Here is a 21,070-nt window from a genome sequence, read left to right as displayed (position 1 = left end):
AACTAAATAAAACAATTAACTAGCTTAATCTCCCCAATTATTTCGGCACTTAACATAATATGGATCCCATATTATTTTTGTCAATTGTCTATATGTTACATGTTACATGTCACATATATTTGTTATGTATTTTTAACATATTAAAAATCAACGTATTAATAAAAATACGTCACATACAAAAAATCGACTTAGTAATTTCATAATTACTTGTACCAAAAATTTTACCATTTATAAATTTCAACTGATTGAATTTATAATAATTCATTCATTTTAATTGTTACATTAAACAATTTATTTCATCCGAGTAATTATACAATTTAATTACTCAGACCGTATCTCATTTAATCACATTTCAATTTGATACGTAAATTTTACTTCCAAAATCGTCCGTCAATTTTCAAGTAATTTAATCAACTCGCAACGTTATACGATTAATTAAATAATCAATTAAGTGTATTGCCCTTTAGGTATGACCTAGGGGTCAATCGATCACCACCGTCACACGACAAGTAATGTCAAACTCTAGTCACCAATCATTACCGATATGTGTTGACCAGTTGACAGTAACAATATTACTTCCCAATTGTATTCTTAAAATGAGATTTAATAATGATATTTAAATCATGTGATCGCACTATTGTTGAGGACACATTTCCCAACAATTCCGACCAAACAGATGACCATGACACATGCCGAGGTAAATATGGATATGTGAGGTATGGGTAAGAAGAGGCTAAGATAAATTTGGATAAAAACAGAGTTAAAAGCCAAGCTAGTAACTAAGGGAACCAAATTAATAACAACATCCAACTTCTTGCTCAAAATTCTAATAAAACGAGTGCTAATAGCAAGCACAAATCTCACAATCTCCACAGTTAATCAACTCCCCATAAGATATGAATGCAACATGGGAGGAAAAATCGCCATTTAATAAAGACTTTGAATTATGCGATTTGATTTTCTTTTTCTTCTCGGGCATCAGTCGATCGACCAATGAGGCCAGTCGATCGACCGTCCTCTACAGTACACATGCGTTTTTTTCTTTTTTTTTTTCTTTCTTTTCAATTCTATATTTTTTTCTTCTTCCTTTCCTTCCTTTTTCATCTTCCCAACATCATCTCAAAAGAGCATTTGCAGCCAAAAATGAAGTAACAATCCCAAAAACTAAACTACTAGCTTGACAAGGGCAGGCTAAATGTAGGATGTAGTTAACGGGACAAAAAGGCTATTTTTGGCAGTGTGGAGCTTATGGGTAAAATGAATAAAGGGGTGACCTCTTCCACATGTGTCAACTAACCACAAACCCGAATGCATACAGGTATTAAGCAGATTAAGTTCACATTCATGCACATTTATGTAACATGTCTCATAAGGAGTAACTACTCACAATCCTAGATAAACTGGCATGGATATCACCAGTTATAAGGCTCTAAAACTCAGAAAATGATGTAGTTTGCCAAAAATCTAAGTCAAGTCTCAAATCCAGTAAGAAATTTAACGAAAACTCGTAGATTTGCAATAAGATTTTACTAATAACATGTCAATTAAGCAAGGCTTAGGCATAAACAGCTGAAAATGCAATGTCATCATTGAAATACTACCGTTCCGACTCGACCTACGTGCTAAAATAAACATGCAAATTTTTTTGAATTTTTGAAATTTTTTCAATTTTTTTTTGAATTTTCTGTATATATAAGAGAAATGAAACAACAATGCAAGGCAAAATGTAAACGTGAATGCGAGCAAATGAAATGCAACGCAAAACCTTTCCCCAAACCAAATCGCATAATGTCCCCATTTTGCAAAATCATGTAATGAAGTAAAAGGAAAACGGGAATTTGCGTGAAATTAACTAAACAAAACATGAAATAAGAACTCGGAAACTCACAAGACTTTAAGCGCAGCAAAGGGAAACCTCCCCAAACCAGCGTGAGCTAGGAGGTTTCAGTAGCCAGCAGTGCTACCAATAAGTACCTGAAAAGACAACAAAAGTGTTGGAGTAAGTGTCCCCGACAATAATGCGATCACAATTGTCGATCATATTGATCACATATTTAAATCTCATACCAAGAATACGAAAGGGATGATACATTACATATATAGTCAACTGGTCCACACATATCGGTAATGACTGGCTGGCTAGAGTTTGACATTACTGTCGTGTGACGGTGGTGATCAGTTGATCCCTTGAGGTCACACCTAAAGGACGATTCCCTTAATTGAAAAGGTTAATTAATTGTATGCCGATACAGATTAATTAATTCCCTAAAATTGAACAAATTATTATCATAAGAGAGAAAATGACATCTTATTATAATGTGATTAAATGAGATTTCATTTAGTAATTTTAAGAAGTTATATTACTAAAATTAATCGGTGTTTGCGAAACACGCGAGATGAGAAAGATAAGTCAGTTATAATTACAAGATGTTGTGAATTATACTAACTAGTAATTAAATGACCATTTTATGAGAAAGTAATTTTAAATTACTAGTCAATTTGTTAAATATGATTTATTTAATTTGTAAATGATATTTAATTTGTTAAATACGCATTTTAAATTAAAACATGACATAAGACATGTCACATGTCACATGACATACAATTGTACAATTGACAAAAATAAAATGGACTCCATATTACTACATCAAAACCGAAATTGGTGGGCAAGCTTTAGAAATTTTGTCTTGTTCATTTGTCTTATTCATTTGTCTATGACACTTGATAGTGACTTGACCATGACAAAGCCTTACACCAATTTGTCTTGTGAAGACAAAACGAAAAAAAAAAAAGAAAATTGGTCCATATACTCATAGACCAACCGGTTTTGGTGAATAGAGTGAGAGGATTTTTTCTCATTTTTATCATTCTCTTATGTTTTTCCATAAAACTACTTTCTCTCTCTTGTTCATCATAAAATCAAGTTTTATGAATCTAATTTGTATAAATCAATAACTAATAATACTAGTAATAGTATATTAGTATTAGTAATCAATTTTAAGGTAAACCACATTACAAATATCTAGTACATATTAGTTGGTGGGTTTTTGGGATAGTCTTGGGTGCTACTAATTGGAGGGCTTCTACTTTGAAGTCATGAATGTTCATCCATTATTGGAAAGATCAAGAACTAACAAGAAGGAGATCTTGTTGGTGCCCATATGATGACCGAAATATTAGATGGTGAGAAATCGATTTTCTTATCTTTTCTTATTTAGTTTGCATGCATAAGATCTATGTTAATTTTATGACTAAATTAATTTGTAACATATAAGAATATGTTAAGTAATGAGATGTAGATTTCCAACAAGCGGTATCTAGAGCCTTAGGTTGTTTGCATTCAAATCGGTTATTGTTTTTCCGAGTTATATGATTAACAAACAAAACTTATAAATTTGTGTTTATTATAATATATCACGAAATTTATTATGCATATTAAAGTTTCTGGTCCTAAAATGTTTTAGGATATTTTGGTTAAATTTATGGATTTTATTGTTCATTTTATATAATATTGGCATTAAAATGTGATTTTTATGATAAAAATGTCATTTTTGGACGAAAATTAGCTAAATTTCGAATTTTTCAGTGGTTTTTGGATATGTTTTCACATATATTATTTTTAGGTGATCTGGAAATTTTCAGAATTTTTTGAGTTTTTATGCTCGAAATTTGGATTTTTCATGATAAAAATCGAATTTAAATGAAAAATAGGTTAATATGAGAAATATTTTGAATCTGGTCATAGAAATTTAGTATGTTATCACATGAAATTTTACAAAATGTGTGTAAAATAATAGGCTATAATGAAGTCTTCATGCATGATTTATGAATTTTTGATGAAAAATAGCATAAATAGTGACTTAATTAGTGAAAAATTGCTAAAACATACTTCATGACTAAAGAAAAACGTCACATGTTTCATTTTATTATCTTTTTCAGATCTAAAATTGAAAATTTGATGAATATAATTTTTTCTCATATTTTTATGATTTTAATTGATAAATCCGATAAACCGCAACATAGTTTTTCCGATAAATTTTTCGAAATTTTAACCTAAGTTTTTGAACATTATGAGTGTCATGGTATTTTTCCAGAATGTTCATGAGTTTAAATTTCAAATTTTGAATTTATTTGAAATTTTTGTGATTTATTTGAAGTTTATAGCATTTTATTGTAATTTTGAGTCCTCTAATGAACAATTTTAAGAAATATATGTTAATTATAGTCAAATATGTTAGTGGAGACTTATTTTAAGTCGTAAGTTGGTTAGGTTAATTAACTTATGCATAAATATGAATTTATGTAATTATTGTGATTATAAAACGTTAAATCACGCAAATCCGTAAAAACCGTTTGATATACGATATTGGCTCCTTAAAGGCGATTTAGCATAAAATTGGGCATGTTCATACATATTATAATGCTGCATTTTATTTATGATTGTCATAATTTTATTTTATGTAATTTTTGAATTATGTAATTTTACTTAGTATGGCCTTAGTTTTTACTTGGTATTACCCGAAATGTATGGGAATATCGATTCGGTTGTAATTTATTGTGATCTCGTATCACCGTTTTGTAATTTAATAGATTTATTTTATTTTAATTACAAATGTATAATAGGAAATTATGTAATTTGTTATGTAATTTAATTATTTCGGAGTTCCTTGAAGACGGTGTCACTCAAGGAAGACGATACATAAAGACGGTGTTACCTCGAGATGCGTGTCAAAACCGAAGTTCAAGGGACCAATGGAGTTGGTTTCCGAATATGTAATAGTTAATTAGATTTTCTATTCAATAGGTCTTGGTATAGACGGGTGGGGCGAACAGACGGGTAAAGACCTCTAATAAAATGGGTAGGGGGGACAAGGTGGGGCACCCCCCATGTGCTTCCCACTTTATGGCAAATGAGTATTTTGTGAAGGAAAATGGTATCCGTCTATACGTATAGACGGATAGTGTCCGTCTATAATGAGAATTTGTCTTTTCTATTTTAGGAAGGCCATACTAGGATTTAATTTATGCTTTGCATTTTATTTATATGTCGCATGCATCGCTAAATCGCCATAACTAAAACATGCATTATCATTTAAATCGAGTATATCGACCGTGTCAATTACAATTATCGTAGTTCACCGCTTTAGTTCACTTAAAACGTGATAGATAATAAATTGACATGACCTCTCGCTAAAATAAACAATTGAGACTTAGCCTTACCAAATAGTAGAAACCATGAAAACCTATTTCGTGAGGGAGTGCACTCGGCCACACCGGGGTACAAACCTTGTTACGTAGGGGAAGTGGGTGATAAATGTCTATCCACCGAATTCATGTTGATGAGGGCTTCATCGGCCAAACCGTGCCCAAGTTAATGTGGGTTTGGATCATGGACACATTTATTCGAAATTTGGATTGAACTCAACAAAAGTTTTTGATAAGGGTTTCATCGGCCACACCGTGCCCTTGTCAGATGTGTTTTGGGCTAAAGATAAATGTTAATGTAATTTTATCGACCAAGAGTTCTAAAAGTAGAATCGATTAAAGAGTTAATCCACCGAGTTATATTGATAAGGGTTTCATCGGCCACACCGTGCCCAAGTTAATATGAATTTGGATCTTGGAATCATTTATCATAGTTGGGTAGAGGTCACTATGTAAATGCTATACTTGCTTACAAGTATTATTATAACGATGAATGTGTTGTTTTCCACTATTCCGTTATCATATTGTTCTATTTCTTTACCACAATTCATATGCGATATCATTTCGTTTTTGATTCAAATCTCCATTAAAACATCGTAACAAAAGACAAATATGAATTTGCTTCTAAAAACCTCAAATGAACCATTGCTAAGGATCTCTTGTAAAGAGTATAGATTAAAGTTATTCATTATCAAACAGGTTTTTGATTCTTGACTAACATATCTACTTACAATGAATTGTTTCTCATATGCTTAATTAAATTAAGTACCTTGAAGCGATAAATTGTTTTGGTAATTAGATTTGTCAGAATTCGTAATTGACCAAAATAACGCAACCACTTCAATGAAAGTTTTAAAGACTAAAACGATTGAATTGAAGAGTAATCTTCATAAGATTCAACTTTCTTCTCTAAGTAAAGACTCTTTGAAATGAGTGGGAGCATTCTCTTAAACCGTTAAGAAAAGGATGAGGTTCAAGAAGTAAAGATTATAATGGAATTGATAAAAGGTAATGTTAAAAGTAAAGTTGTTGAGAATAGCGATACTAAACCTATCAATCCCGACCGATAAAGTTTCCACTGTCTTAAATGTTGGACACTAAAAAGGAAACTACCCCAAATTATTGAAGAATCAACAAGTTAGTTGTGGGACATCTAATGAGACCTTCTTCTTTAAATGTTTATTTGATTAAACATAAATTTTGCTAGTACTACTTCGTCAATATTAGAAACCAGTGGAGGTTTTCATCATTGTATTCGACACATAAGATGATTAGAATATGACGACTAGCAACAATAATGTCGAGAGATAGAGTAATTGTGTACTCAATCTAGTTTTTGGATTTAAAGTTGTACTTAATTATGACTATTAAGTGCATAAACTCTAAATAAGAATATAAACTTGTTAAGATACGAAAGAGATTTCACTTTTGTGACCCTATACACCATAATTTGATGTATGGCTAGCCCATTATCAAGGTGATTATATTCTAAACCAAACTAGAATGACACATCATGTAGATGATGTAAGACTCAAATTGGTAACCCAAGATTAAACCTTAAATTCTGGAATGATGAACGCAAAGGGTTATCGAGTACTCTTGAAACCATTAGATTGTTAATGGTATATGCGTATCTTGTATTCAAAGCAAGATGTCTCGTGCCTTTTGGTTGAAAAGGAGATCGAGGTTGTAAATCATTGATCCAAAATAGGTTGATCATTTTCTTTTACCAACGATTTAAGTTGACGTTAATGTGTTCACTTAATAAGGTAAATAGGGAATCTTTGAAGAAGTTCAAAGAGTTCAAAGAATCATGTTTAATCATGATGGGATTATCAAAGTGAAGACTTTGATATAAGCCAAATGAAATGTGATATAATATCACAAGTTAATCTCTCTTGACACACATTATGGGATAATGTGTGGTTGGATAAGAAATCAAACGCTATTCGATATGGTTTGGACTTCAATCAAGTTACTTTGAGTTACTTGATCCTTTTGGGGATTTTATCATTTTGTCTAAGTTGTTTTTCCACTAAACCTAAACGATACATATGAGATATGAAATGGTAGAGTACCATGCTTGTAAATTTTCACAAGAAACAAATGCTCATTTTTCCCTTTCAATTATCACGTGTACAACAGGTTTTGCGGCTCGTGAAACTGTCTTTCTAAAATACAAGTTTATTTCTAGAAGACAGAGTGGGAGAAATTATTCAAGAGCCACAAAGAATGTTATGTCCCAAGAAACTGGTCTTTCTTGGCGACATGAGATGTTTTGTGTAAGACGTTGTTTCTTCAAAACCTAGAAGGTTAAAGCCATCACTTGTTGAAGATGATGAATTAGTGTTACTTTTAAGAAAGTAAAAAGCTTAAAGTAAAGAGATTACAACTTACAAAGAAATTGTTTGATTCAAGTTACTTCTGGAAAGTAATGAATATATGACTTACATAAGAGTATATAAGTCACAACTCAATACAAGGCTTAGAGCCATGAAAATCCGAAATTAAAGGCTTAATTAGTGACAAAGAGTTTTACACTAATAAAGAGAGATTTCAAAGCTTGATTGGTAGCAAAGGGTTTTGAACTAGTTGAAATGCTTAAGTCTATTTGGATCTTCTTAGGGATTGTGTTTCATTATGAAATACATAGCGAGTGAATCTAAAACCCGCTTCTTCAATTAGAAGGAATGTATTCAATACATGTCTTGAGTTTTGTAGATTCTTGCAATCCTAAGATAATGTGAAACTTAAGAGAGAATCTTAAGTAGGACATCAATGAGTTGGAATCAATGTTTTGATCATGTTATAAAACTTTTCTCGATAAGTCGAGAAGTTGTGTTTATACATGGGGTTTAGTGGGAGTTACGGTAATTTTAATTAGTCTTATATGTGGATGACATATTGATCATTGGGAATGATTTAAGACTTATGGAGTATCATAATACATCTATAATATCCGGATTTATGAAGATAAATCTACATGATATTAGTATCAAATAAGAAGTCTTATGTTGATAAGATTCCTGATTAGTTCAATCGAATTGAACATATTTGGTTGATTTCATTTGCTTCCGATGCCGGATCAATTAAATAAGTAATGATGTATAACACTTCATATGCTTTGAGTATGATGAATTGTTTGAAAATCGAATTTAAGTAATAAGTTACTAAGTAAGCCATAAAGATTACCCTTAAGTGCTTGCAAAAGCATTAAGGAAATAATGCAAAGTGTTTTTGATGCAATTTTGTGTAAGGGTGTTACACAAGTGACAATTGACAATTGAGATTGCGCATGGTTTCCGACAAAACCATAATCAAAACACATTAGGATGGTTAAGATACCATTGTGGCTATGTTATTTAAGAAATAGATTTTCTAGAATCGTTCTAGGCAATAAAGAACAATGAGGAATATTTACAACGGAAATTGAGTACACTTGCAATCATGGGATGTGCAAGAAGGATGAGTCCCGAACACTGTGAAAACGGTGGGAGCTATTCTAAGCCTAGAGGGCCTAGGTCTTGATTGGATCTCGACATGTACTCGGAAAGTTTTGTAATGCAAATGTATACATTACAAAGGAAAACGAGTATGTAGTAAGGTTGAGTTAGGTACAAGAAGTTGATAAAACCTACTAACCAAAGCATTCTCATAGGCTTAACATGATGAGTCATGTCATTTCAATTAAATTGAGATGAACAACTACATTCAAGATCAAATTAGATTATAGAATATGAAATAGTAATCAGGCATTGACTATTCATATGTGATAATCGCATTTGTCGTTCGAGTTTTTAAAGTAAAAACTCTTTTCTTATACTTTGTTACATCCAAACGGGTTGTAGAGACAACATTGAACCCCGTTAAAGTGAACCCGGATTAACATGGTATTCGCCCATAGTCACTTGTATGAGGTGACGTCTCGAAGTGACTAGAATGTGATGCGATTGATGGCAAGTTCAAGTGCCATAGAGTCATGTGAGATGACTAGTCGATCACATAGGCAGACTGTTAGAAACACCTTGTCGGGTAGTGACCGCTTATAGAGTTCTGGCAAATTTATATAGCCTGGTCGTGGCGAGAGCTACTATAGTATTCTAATGAGTCGATTCTTTTGACTAAAGACTGTTCGCCTAAGGTGGCACAGTTTCAGATTAACTTTGATTTGTGTTACTACGACCTTGGTAAATGGAGTCAAATGGGCATATTTTGGGTTATGATGGTTGTGGCTAGTCGAAGGGAATAAGTGCGATAGGAATTGTCCACCCCTTTGTCAGGGTTAAAACAATATCTCAAGGCCACTCGAGGAGTAATGAACTGGAAATGCGTGGCCACGCTCGGATTGTATCTATGGTAGATAAATTCCGGTCAGTCAGTTATTCTCCAGATCGAGAAAACCACTCTCGATATGATCACTTGAGAGTACGACCAGAAAGACACCTTGCATTGAGTGGGAGATAGTAATAGGACAAGAGAATTGGTGACGCACACTTGTCGAGGACAAGTGGGAGATTGTTGGAGTAAGTGTCCCCGACAATAATGCGATCACAATTGTCGATCATATTGATCACATATTTAAATCTCATACCAAGAATACGAAAGGGATGATATATTACATATATAGTCAACTGGTCCACACATATCGGTAATGATTGGCTGGATAGAGTTTGACATTACTGTCGTGCGACGGTGGTGATCAGTTGATCCTTTGAGGTCACACCTAAAGAACGATTCCCTTAATTGAAAAGGTTAATTAATTGTATGCCGATACAGATTAATTAATTCCTTAAAATTGAACAAATTATTATCATAAGAGAGAAAATGACATCTTATTATAATGTGATTAAATGAGATTTCATTTAGTAATTTTAAGAAGTTATATTACTAAAATTAATCGGTGTTTGCGAAACACGCGAGATGAGAATGATAAGTCAGTTATAATTACAAGATGTTGTGAATTATACTAACTAGTAATTAAATGACCATTTTATGAGAAAGTAATTTTAAATTACTAGTCAATTTGTTAAATATGATTTATTTAATTTGTAAATGATATTTAATTTGTTAAATATGCATTTTAAATTAAAACATGACATAAGACATGTCACATGTCACATGACATACAATTGTACAATCAATTTTAAGGTAAACCACATTACAAATATCTAGTACATATTAGTTTGTGGGTTTTTGGGATAGTCTTGGGTGCTACTAATTGGAGGGCTTCTATTTTGAAGTCATGAATGTTCATCCATTATTGGAAAGCTCAAGAACTAACAAGAAGGAGATCTTGTTGGTGCCATATGATGACCGAAATATTAGATGGTGAGAAATCGATTTTCTTATATTTTCTTATTTAGTTTGCATGCATAAGATCTAAGTTAATTTTATGACTAAATTAATTTGTAACATATAAGAATATGTTAAGTAATGAGATGTAGATTTCCAACAAAAAATACCATGCGTAAATCCGAGAAAACAATTATTGAAACGCAAAATTATGTGTAAAATAAAGAAACGAAAGAAAACATAAATGAGTCGGAGAATAAAGTGGAGAAAAGACTCCCTCAACTCCGCAAATCGATCAAACACAACAGGGGAGAATGATCGAAAACAAGTACGGCAGCGCGGGGTGGTCGATCGACCACATCACGATCGATCGATCGCCAAGGTAACAGAGAACGAAGCTCCTGAATCGAGCGCTCGATCGATCGACCATACCGCGATCGATCGATCGCAATACCTGCTATAAGTTCTGATTTCTTCGATTTAGCTCAATAAATTAAGCTATCAAGGTCTAAAAACCTGCAAATACACATAATAACGCGCCCAAAATTGCGCAAAACCCAAAGTAACAGTCTAAAGTATATAAAATCCTAAGCAAACTTATTAAAATGCGAAGTCTCGCACACACAAAAGCACTAAAAAGGTCCAAAAGCAATAAAATGAATGGTTTTGTAAACGTCTTGATCAACTAATAGTTGATCAAGAATGGCCACGGAATGGCCCACTTGCTCGGCTTCTGGCTACAAGAGGTAGCCTCTACAGTGCTCATCTTCTTAGCTGCACTCTTCTCAACTCCAACATCCGCAGATCTCAACGGATCAACAGCTTCAGCATCTCTCCAATCAATGACCTCTTCTGGCTCATCAGAATCCAAGGCGGACTCCGTCACTTTGACTGGCTCCTCATCAGGCTCCTCATCAGTCCCATAGCTAAGACATCCTAGACCGCCTCTTTGAACGATTGGCTCCTTCACAGCTGGAGCAACATGCGGCTCTTCCTTCCCCAAACCAGCTCTTGCAATATCCAAAACAGAAGAATCTTCCTCCAATTTGCTCCCAATCTGGGGCGGAGGTGTTATAGCAGAAACAGGCATAGAGACAGGCATATCAGGAAGCATAAAATAGGATTTCTTTTAAGAAACCATATTACAAGTGACGGGCCACATGGGGTCTTTCTTCTTAACTGTCTGGGCAAAGACAATGAAATGCTTTCCTACTTTGAAGGTCAAAGTCCCTGAACCAACATCAATAATTGCACCAGCAGTGTGCATAAATGGTCTACCTAATATGATAGGAATGTGGGCATCCTCAGGCATATCTAGTACAACGAAGTCAACAGGGAAAAAGAACTTTCCTATTTGCACGGGAATGTCCTCTAAGACTCCTATATTTTGGACCCATGAGAATGATCACCATCTCAGTCTTGTCATGTTTCAGGATCGCAAACCTAGTCAATTTCAACTTTCTAGAAAGACTAAAGGCCATTACACTAATATTGGCTCCTAGGTCACACAAGGCCTTCACAATAGAAAAGGTGCCAATACTACATGGGACTGAAAAACTACCTGGGTCTTCTAGCTTATGAGGTGCAGTATGGGTCAGATAAGAGCATGACTCCTCAGTTAGTGCGACAGAATGCACAGTTTCAAGTGACTTCTTTTTAGACAACAGTTGCTTCATAAATTTCATGTAAGCAGACACTTGATTAACTAACTCCAGAAAAGGAACTTGTACGTTTAAGCTACGAATAACATTTTCAAATTTATTAAACGATACATATTCCTTCATCGGCACCAATCTCTCCGGATAGGGGGCTGAAAGAAGTAACTTAGCCCTCTCCTCTAGGTCTCTCATGCCGGCATCGGTGGATTTAGGCTGAAAATCCACTACCTTCTCCTTGTTGTAGCTTGACCCTTCTTCAGACCGTCTCAAAAATGAACCATTAATCGTCATCGGGTCATATTTCGGAACCGGAACTGGCCCATCAGCATTTGGGTCTTGCCTCAATATTTTCGGAGTAGTCGTACCCCGAAACAAGTGGTCCCTCAAGTTAATTGGCATTGGAGAACGAAAAGACTCACCCTCAGCAGCGTCGTCAGTCGATCGACCATGCATGTCAGTCGATCGACTGACGTCTACAGGAACAGTAGCTATTTCTTCTCGCGGACTGGTCGATCGACTGGGTATGTCAGTCGATCGACTGACATACCTGCTGATTGTCTTTTTCTTGCTATTATTCGTTACAGCCTTCTTCTTGCTCGGTTCCGCCTCATCTTTTCCAGTAGCTTCCTCAACCATGGCGGGCCCATCAAGGGTAGACCCACTCCTCAAAGTAATAGCATTAAGGGTCTCCTTTTGGTCAGTCTGTGTAGGTAAATGTCCCGGAGCTCGAGTTGTATTCTTGCTTGCCAATTGAGCAATTTGGCTCTCTAACATCTTCATCCCGGCCTCTCTAGCTTGAGACTCTTTCAGCAACAGATTTTTCAACTAGGAAAATTCAGATCCTTGGGACTACTGTTGCTGCTGCGGAACATACGGAGGCTCTTAATATGGCTGCTGCTGCTTATGAGGGGGCACATAATTCTGCTGTTGCTGCTGCTGTGGAGGTGGAGTCGGATTTAGGACATTTTGGCTACTCCACCTCAAATTTGGATGGACATTCGGCTCAAAATAAGTGTTTGTCTGCCTATAATATTGAAAGGCAGCACAAGACTCGTAGGGATTAGGACAGTTGTCTGAAACATGTCCTTCTCCTCCACATCTCTTGCAGACGAAAGGACCGTCAGAAATAGCATTCACGTGATAGATCCCTCCTTTTGAAGCTCCTCCCAACTCGTACTTATCAAATCTCGCCGTGAGAGCCTCTAATGCAGCTACAGAAGGGGATTCAGCACTCCTTCTTTGATTTCCCCTGGAATTTCCATACTCAGCTTTATGGGTGGCCAAATCATCAATAATTTTCCACCCCTTAGTTTCTCCAACATTCTCTTGGAATCTACCATTAGCTGCCGCATCCAGGATAGCCCTCTGATCGTCATAAAGCCCATTATAAAATTGATTGCATAGGCTCTATTTATCGAACCCATGGTGCAGAATAGTTCGCACTAGCTTCTTGAAACGAACCCACGCCTCATGGAAATTCTCATCAGGACCCTGTTTAAAGCTCGTGATCTGAGCTCTAATGGCATTTGTCTTCGAGGCAGAGAAATATTTCTTGTAGAATGCCAGGGCCAACGATTTCCAATCAGTGATCCCGTTAGCAGCTCGATCCAGGTCTCTGTACCACTCCCTTGCAACATCGCGAAGAGAGAATATGAACATAGTGTCCTTCACCTGGTCCTGGGTCACACCGTTTGGTGGGGGTATGGAACAGCAATAATCAATGAATGTCTCCATATGCTTGGCTGCATCTTCATTTGCAGCTCCCCCGAATTGGTTTCTCTCAACCAAGTTGATATAGGACGGCTTTGGCTCGAATTTTCTGTCCGTCCTTGGTAATGCGAATCCCTTATAGAGATTCTCAGCTGTCGGCTCAGAGTGACTGACTATACTCGCTTCTTCAGCCATGTCTAGAGATGTGACAGTCTCTGTTGAGGAAGTAGAAATAGGTGATGGAGGTGGATCCTCCTCAAAAAGCTCGTTCTCGTAGTAACTAGACAGAGTACTCAGCTCTTCCTCTGTCGGCAATACTCTAGATGATCGTCTCAACTCACGCAAAGTCTTCTCAATCTCAGGATTGAACGGCAGTAATTCACCACCCTGTGACCTGCACATAAGAAGAAACTACAAGTAGAATATGAGAATAGTTTAAGGAACAGATGTCCCTTAAACTAGAAGAAAGACTAAAAATAGAAACAACTAAAAATTTTAAACAATTGCCTCCCCAGCAACGGCGCCAAAATTTGATGCCCAGTCGTTGTGTGCACCAAAGATAAAATTTATAATACCTATTAAAACCAACAGAATCTAGTGGTAACAGGGTCAAACCACAGGCAGGCGATGCAATTATTAGTTGTCTAATTTAAGTCCAAGGTAGCAAATGTGGCGGTTTGATTTGATTTGTTCTATAGCTAAAGGCAATAAAAGACAGTAAACTAAATAAATGGATGAAATCAAGAATAAAAAGGGTGCTAAGATGGTCGGTTCACTATAGTTTCGGCGGCAGTATACTAGGTAGGTTTAAAACAAACACGTGAGACGGGATAATAAGAAGTCCTCTCGGTCCATTTACAGGTAGCATATTTCGATCTCGCTACAGGTCCCTAATATCACTAATACTAACTTACGCCCTGAAAAGTGACTAAAAAGGCTAAATTAACTCATCTTTCGATCTTATTAATTTAGTCGTCTTAATTAGGTAGGCTATTTCCCTTCCCTATCTTTCGATCTTTATTGGGTCGGTCAATTCCTAGGCATTCAACTAGTCGCGTGCACTCGATTCGTCAAACATAGCAATTTAATTAATTAAAACGAGGGTGATCTCACGTGGCCGGTCGATCGACCAGGTAGGCCAGTCGATCGACCAAGGCGCGATTTGGGTCTACTATTCTAATGCCGCCTACTTCTACAGATTCCCTACATCCTAGCACAAGGGGTTTATCTACTCATACTGGAAATAATAACTACAATAAACTTAACAATTAAAACATTCGAATTCATGCTTAAATCAATTAAACGAACAATTAACATAAAACAATAATTTGGCTTCGGGAGATCTAACCTAGCAATCCTAAACTACGAACGAAAGCAATAAAACTGACTAAAGGAACAGAAGAGTACCGTGTAAAGGAATTGTAAGGGGGAGATCAAAACCGATTGCCAAAAAGAACTTTATTAAAGAAAGATTAAACTTAAGAACCCTAATTATCAATGATAAACTAAAAACTGAATAATATTAGATGATTGTAGCATCAGGAATGAGTTACGTTATATAGGTAGACATACGTAACTTTATTCTAAAACCTAAAATACAATGGGCTTCTTAATTCTCGATCTCTTAATTCACGCAGAATTGTTGGTATGGTCGATCGACCATAGCACCCGGTCGATCGACTGGTCATCGTTGAACAGTAGCTTCTGTAAGTCGTGGGTTGGTCGATCGACCATGGAGGCCAGTCGATCGACTGCTTTAGTTGATAGTCCGCTTCTAATTCTTCATAAAATTATCTTTCAGGCCTCGAAATACGCACTAAGCTCGTTCCTTAAGTAAATACTTCACGTCAAATGCAATGCAAGATACTCGGGGACGGATTTAGCTCAATATCTACTCATTTCCGCATAAATCTGCAATATTACATAAAAAATACGAAAGTAGACGAAATGGGGTAAATAGTAGCTTAAAACTACATAATTGAGCTCTGAAATGCGTGTAAATTAGGGTGTAAAACATCATATAAAAGACACGCATCACTCTTCATGCTCGATCGAGTTGTTTGTAGAGGAGAAGACCTCGATCGAATGAAATCTTTGTTCGATCGAGAGGAGCTATTTAGGAGTTCCTCGATCGAGTACTTTCGTACCTCGATCGAAAGGTTTTTGCTGGATTATGTTCGATCGAGCATTTCCAAAGGGCTCGATCGAGTGATTAGCTGTTGGACGCGGGCTTTTGTCTTAGTATTGTGTTTTAGGTCGAATAAAAATATCTCTCCTATAAATAGGAGAGAGTTAATTAGGTTTTAGTATCACTTCATATATCACTTTTCCTTTTCTTATTGTTCGACTTACTATTGCTCTCTTTTCCGGATCTTAATAAGTAATTCTCTCTTTACTCTCTTTAATTTGCAATGGTTATTATTTCTTCATCTTTTGTTCTTGTTATGTTTATGCATAGCTAAATCCCTTTTATGTTAGGATTAGGGGAGCCATGGTAGGAAATTGATGACGTCATGAATAGCTTAGATGATTGATTGTGAGAACTGCTTTATAGCAATATAACTGTAATCGCTTAGTTGTGAGTGCGCGCTTCTAAACTCGTTAATCTGGTTAAATTCGCTCCTGGATCGGAAGATTGGAGTGAACAGACCTGTTATGAACAGTAGACTACCCTAATGAGGACGGAAGTTAAGTTAGTTGTAATCTAGGGTGGATAGCGGACCGGAAGGACCTTTCCCTTGCCCTTCTCACATTAAGTCGTCTGAACTATTTATGACTGAGTTAATTAATTGCCATGGTGAACCGAAGTCCTAGCATATCTCTCTTTATCTGATCACACCTTGTTCTTTCTTGCTTTATTGCTCTTTTCTCTATTTATCTTGCCTTAATCACCAGTAGTTTAGAAATCAACTTTACAACCTCAATTGTGACCGTAGACAAACTGAATTAACGAGTAGATACTGACCGCCTCCCTGCGGAGATCGACCCTACTTCCACTAACTTCTGTTAGTAGATTTAGGTATTTATTTTTGGTACTAAACGACAGGTATCAAACAACTCGTAATCCTTTTAGTAGTAAAGGCACATGAGCGAGTGATTTATTAGGTCTAATACATACTGATGTATGTGGACCAATGACTATCACCGCTAGAGAAAATTATGACTACTTCGTCACTTTTACCGATGACTTAAGTAGATATGGGTATGTCTACTTAATCAAGTTTAAAAGTGAAGTTTTCGTTAAATTCAAGGAATTTCAAAACGAAGTAAAGAACCAATTGGACAAAAAGATTAAAGCGCTTTAATCCGATCGTGGTGGTGAATATCTTAGTAATGAATTTGATTCACACTTAAAGGTATGTGGCATTGTGTCACAACTTACACCACCTGGTACGCCACAATTAAATGGTGTTGTCAAGAGGAGAAATCGAACCTTACTTGATATGGTTCGATCTATGATGAGTCATTCTGATTTACCTGATTCCTTTTGGGGATTTGCTCTTCAATCGGCATTTCACTCACTCAATCGTAGCCCAACTAAAGCAACTGAGAAGACTCTATATGAGATGTGAAAAAGGAAGATCCCTAATTTGTCTTACCTTAAGATTTGGGGTTGTGATGCTAATGTCAAATTTAAGACTGATAATAAGCTAGCCCCAAGATCTCAAAAGTGTACATTTGTAGGTTATCCGAAGGAAACATATGGTTTTTACTTCTACATCCGTCACGAGAACAAAGTGTTTGTGGCTCGTGAGGCTGTCTTCTTAGAAAATGAGTTTATTTCTAGAAGACAGAGTGGGAGAAAATTTGAACTTGATGGAGTTCAAGAGCCACAAACTGAAGAGAGGATGCCAGAAGATGTTCCTTCCTCGTCTAACACGAACGTTGTTCCTTCCGAACCTAGGAGGTCAGGGAGAGTCAGTCGCCAACCTGATAGATACATAGGTATTATCGAGGGAGATGGCAACTTAGACGTGTTACTTTTAGAAAGTGACGAACCTGCAACCTACAAAGCCGCAATATCTAGTCCAAATTCAACTTTATGGCAAGAAGCCGTGCAATCCGAAATAAATTCTATGCATTAAAATCAAGTTTGGGACTTGGTTGATTTGACTCTAGGTGTAAAACCTCTCCAATGCAAATGGATCTTTAAGATAAAGAATGGCATAGAAGGACATGATAATGTCTACAAAGCAAGGTTAGTGGCAAAAGATTCACCCAAATTCATGGTTTACACTATGATGAAATTTTTGCCCTGTGGCCATGCTTAGATCTATTTGGATTATGTTAGCGATTGTCGCATTTCATGATTATGAAATATGGCAAATGGATGTCAAAACCGCCTTCCTAAATGAGTATTTAGAGGAGGAAGTGTACATGTTACAACCAGAGGGTTTTGTTAATCTGAAAAATCCTAACAAGGTATGCAAGCTTAAGCGATCCATTTATGGTCTTAAGCAAGCATCAAGAAGTTGGAATCATCGTTTCAATCATGTGATAAAAGAGAATGGTTTCACCCAAAGTGTCGAGGAACCATGTTTATACATGAAATTCAGTTGGAACAATGTCGTCTTCCTTATCTTGTATGTGGATGACATACTACTCATTGGAAATGATGTACCTATGCTTACCTCTATCAAGGGGTGGTTAGGAAATCATTTCCAGATGAAAGATTTAGGAGAAGCACAACGCATATTAGGTATCTGAATCTATAGAGATAGATCGAAAAGGATATTGGCATTAAGTCAAGAATCTTATGTTGATAAGATTCTTCGACGTTTCAACATGGAAAAATCCAAAAGGGGTTTGATTCCAATGGGTAGTGGAATTACCTTGAGCAAGTCTCAGGAACCCACTGAGCCTGAAGATGTTGAACGCATGAAATTGATCCCTTATGCCTCCGATGTTGGATCAATCATGTATGCCATGATATGCACTCACTGTTTCATATGCTTTAAGCATGACAAGTAGATATCAAGCCAAACCAGGTGAGAGTCACTGGGTAACTGTCAAGAATATCCTTAAGTACATGAGAAGAACTAAGGATTTATTCTTGGTGTTTGGAGGTTATATCGAGCTAAGTGTGAAGAGTTACACCGACTCGAGCTTTCAAACTGACAGGGATGATTTGAAATCCCAGACTGGCTTTGTTTTTATGATCAATGGTGGTGCCATTTGTTGGAGAAGTTTTAAAGAACCAATTGTTGCGGATTCTACAATGGAGGCTTGAGTACATTGCAGCATCTGAAGCTGCCAAGGAAGCTGTATGGATTAGGCAATTCTTAGAAGGACTAAAGATAGTCCCTTCCGCCAAAGATCATATCACACTTTATTATGATAATAGAGGGGCCATCTTTCAAGCTAAAGAACCCAAGTCTAGCAACAAGTCTAGACATGTACCCAGAAAATTTCATATGATTAGAGATTACATTGAAAGGAAGGAAATAGAAATTTGTAATGTTGGGACAGATGATAATATTGTTGATCCTCTAACCAAGATTCTACCTCAGGCTATGCATGACCAACATGTAGCTTCCATGGGTCTTAAGCGTATGCCTGATTTGTATTAGATTATGAGATATGAAGTAATAATATTGTATTGATTATTCATATATGATAATCGCATTTATCGTTTGAGTTTTATTTTAAACTCTTTTATTTTATTTTATTTTATTACTTTGTTTTATCCAAATAGGTTGTTGAGACAATATTGAACCCTATTAAAGTGAACTGGATTAACATAGTAATTACCCCTAGTTGCTTATATGAGGTGACGTCTCTAAATGACTAGAGTGTGAGTCGATTGATGGCAACTTCAAGTGCCATAGAGTCATAAGAGATGACTAGTCGATCACATAGACAGACTGTAAGAGACACTTTGTCGGGCAGTGACCGCTTATAGAGTTCTGGTAATTCATATAGCCTGGTCGTGGCGAGAGCTACTATAGTATTCTTTTTAGTCAATTCTTTAACTAAAGACTATTCGCCCAAGTTGGCACAGTTTCAGAGTGACTTTAAATTATGCTCTACGATTTTCGTAAATAAGGTCAAATGGGCATCTTTTGGGTCATGATGAGATGTGGCTAAACAAAGGGAATAGTGCAATAGAAATTGTCCACCTTCTTGTCAGGGTTATTTAATAATCTCAGGGCCACTCGAGGAGTAGTGAACTGAAAATGCGTGGCCATGCTCGGAAGGTATCTACGGGAGATAATTCCGGTCAGACAGTTACTCTCCAGATCGAGGAAACCACTCTTGATATGATCACTTGCAAGAACGGCCTGCAAGACATCTTGCATTGAGTGGGAGATTGTAATAGGACAAGAGAATTGGTGACGCACACTTGTCTCGGACAAGTGGGAGATTGTGGAGTATGTGTCCTCAACAATAGTGCGAACACATTATTAAAACTCATGATAAGAACACATGAAGGGATGATTCATTTTTATACGTCAACTGATCAACATTAATCGGTAATGATTGGCTGACTAGAGTTTGACATTACTGTTCTTTGACGATGGTGATCAGTTGATCCCTTAAGGTCACACCTAAAGGACGATTCCTTTAATAGATAAATTAATTAATTGTATACTGATATAGATTAATTAATTCCTTAAAATTGAACAGTTTACATATGTGAGTGAGAATATGAATCTTATTGTAATTCGATTAAATGAGATTCGTTTTAGTAAATAAAATGTTATATTACTAAAACTTTGTTTATGAAACAATTAAATTAAGAATGATTAGTTAATTATAATTACAATGTGTTGTAGATTATATTAACATGATCCATTTTATTTACTTGTGATTGTGAATCACTAGTCAATTGTAGTATATAATTGAACATGTTACATGTCACACATTATATGACAAAATGACAATTGACAAGAATAAAATAAATTCCATTTTATAAAGGGGCACCGTTTTTTAGAGGAGATTAGGGTGAATGGATAAATTGTTTTAATAGTGGAAAACATAATGATTGCTATTAGAACCTATACTACACCCTAATACTCTTTGAGAAGAACAACTCTAAAAAAGCAAAGAGACATGCATTGGCTCTCTCATCCTCTCCATGCCCCCCCCCCCCCCCCACACACCCACACACACACACACACTACCATAATAAGAATTGTTCTTATTTTTCTCTATAATTCATTCTTATGTTTTGTGGTGGTTTTACAACTACTTTTCACTCATCT

General features: G+C 35.9%; 1 non-coding gene across 1 annotated transcript; it reads left to right on the top strand.

Moving 5' to 3' along the window:
• Nucleotides 1–13,572: 13,572 nt before the first annotated feature.
• Nucleotides 13,573–13,679, top strand: LOC141645180 (small nucleolar RNA R71). Its single transcript, XR_012544766.1, has one exon. It is a non-coding gene; the product is annotated as a small nucleolar RNA R71 (small nucleolar RNA).
• Nucleotides 13,680–21,070: the final 7,391 nt, after the last annotated feature.

The sequence above is a fragment of the Silene latifolia genome, chromosome 2 (assembly GCF_048544455.1).
Source record: "Silene latifolia isolate original U9 population chromosome 2, ASM4854445v1, whole genome shotgun sequence".
Lineage (NCBI taxonomy): Eukaryota > Viridiplantae > Streptophyta > Magnoliopsida > Caryophyllales > Caryophyllaceae > Silene > Silene latifolia.
This window is presented reverse-complemented; position numbering and strand designations above follow the sequence as displayed.